Genomic DNA, 445 nt, shown 5'->3' with positions numbered 1-445 from the left:
GCTCCCCACAGAGTGAGGCGGGGCCACATCTGCCCCAGCCGCTCTTTACCCCTGTGCCTTTCTTGGCTCTCACGGGAGGCAGGGGTTTCCCTCGAGCCCTTCGTGAGTGGGCGGTATGCTGTGGCACTGCACCGAATCCACTCAGGTCTGGCACTGGCTGGGAGTTGTCTGCTGAATTTTAGCTCTGCAAGCAGAAAAGTCTTTTTTTCTTCCTGTTTGCCCCTGAGCAGAGCTCCAGACGTGCCAGCCTCTGATTCCTCCCATTGCACTGTCCGGGGGTGGGTGGGCAGGTCGGGGAGGGGTGGCTTTTGCCTTGCCCTGGTCCAGCAGACCAGGTGCTTGTCCACAAGCGCTGGCTTCCCCGGGTGCACCCAGGGTGCTGAACTGACTGTTTGCAGAGGAGAGTCTGTACCTCCAGGCCAAACAGATGTGTGGTTCCGCCCAC

This window comes from Buceros rhinoceros, unplaced genomic scaffold (assembly GCF_000710305.1).
Source record: "Buceros rhinoceros silvestris isolate BGI_N320 unplaced genomic scaffold, ASM71030v1 scaffold21855, whole genome shotgun sequence".
NCBI lineage: Eukaryota > Metazoa > Chordata > Aves > Bucerotiformes > Bucerotidae > Buceros > Buceros rhinoceros.
The sequence above is the reverse complement of the archived record's forward strand: the minus strand, read 5'-3'. Positions refer to the sequence as shown.